A 1,522-nucleotide genomic window follows, 5' to 3' on the forward strand; every position below is an offset into this window, starting at 1 on the left:
AGAAAGACTTCTGTCTCAAAAAAAAAAAAAAGGTGATAGAAAGATGGATGGATATGAATGAATGAATGGATGGATGGATAGATAACGAATGGGCGAATGAGTGGATGCATGGATGATGGATAGACAGATGACTGATAGACAATGGATAGATAGAGATATGATTGGGAGATAGATGATGGATAGGTAGATAGACAATGGGCTGGGCGTGGTGGCTCATGCCTGTAACCACTTGAGGTCAGAAGATCAAGACCAGCCTGGCCAACATAGCGAAACTCCATCTCCACTAAAAGTACAAAAAAATTAGCTGGGCATGGTGGTGTGTGCCTGTAGTCCTAGCTACTTGGGAGGCTGAGGCAGGAGAATCTCTTGAACCTGGAAGGTGGAGGTTGCAGTGAGTCAAGATTACTCTACTGCACTCCAGCCTGGACAACAGAGCAAGACTCTGTCTCAAAAAAAAAGCTAGATAATGGATGGATGGATGGATGGATGGATGGACGGATGGATGGATGAATGGATAGATAATGGAGAGATAGATATAGTAAATTGGGAGAGCCTGGGTAAAATGCATATGTATATGAGCCTGTTCCATTCTTGCCATTTTTCTATAAGTTTGAAAATGTTTCCAAATAGAAGGTTAACATTGTTTAAAATATTTTCATTGGTAAACAGCCCCCGCCCTCAGCCACCCACCTCTTCTATTGCCCACTCCCAGCACCCTAAGTTCCTGTTTCCTACTCTGGGACATCCCCGCTCCAGGTCCCAACGCTCATGTCACTAAACAGTTAACGCTAGGTGCAGCAGGAGGCCCTAGACCCTGCCCAGGGGTCCTCTGCACTCTAGCACGTTGTTAAATATTTTGAATGCCCCCCCTTGGCTGTGATGCATGAAGGTAACTTTTGCCTCTGCTGGTTTCGCATGCTCCCAGCAACCCTTGACTACAGAATGACTCAGACCCTCCTAAGGGAAGCCTCCTCACCCTCTGCTCTGACATTGCCTTGTCACTCCCTCGTCAGCTGACAAAGCTCCTTTCCTGCCATGAGCTCGCTCAGTCCTTTCCTCTGGTTAACTTTAGAAAGGCAGAAAAAATATGCTGATTCCAACATCCTGTGGTTTCCAGGATCTTCAGACGCAAATGGCTTGCAAAGTTTTGCCACTGCGTCACCACTCCAAAGACTGGAAATAACTGAAGTGTCCAGCAAGAGGGGACTGGCTAAATTAATGATGGTACATCCAGGCAACGGAATACCACACAGCTATCAAAAAGAATGGAGAAGTTGGCCAGGTGCAGTGGCTCATGCCTGTAATCCTAGCACTTTAGGAGGCTGAAGCAGGAGGATTTCTTAAGCCCAGGAGTTCAAGATCAGCCTGGGTAACCTAGTAAGACCCTATCCCTACAATAAAGAAAAAAAACAAACAAAAAGAATGAGGAAGTTGTTTATATAATGATGTGGAAAGACCTCCAAGATCCGGGGCGAGGCCAGGCGCGGTGACTCACTCCTGTAATCCCAGCACTTTGGGAGGC

This window comes from Colobus angolensis, unplaced genomic scaffold (genome assembly GCF_000951035.1).
Source record: "Colobus angolensis palliatus isolate OR3802 unplaced genomic scaffold, Cang.pa_1.0 Scaffold119, whole genome shotgun sequence".
Taxonomy (NCBI): Eukaryota; Metazoa; Chordata; class Mammalia; order Primates; family Cercopithecidae; genus Colobus; species Colobus angolensis.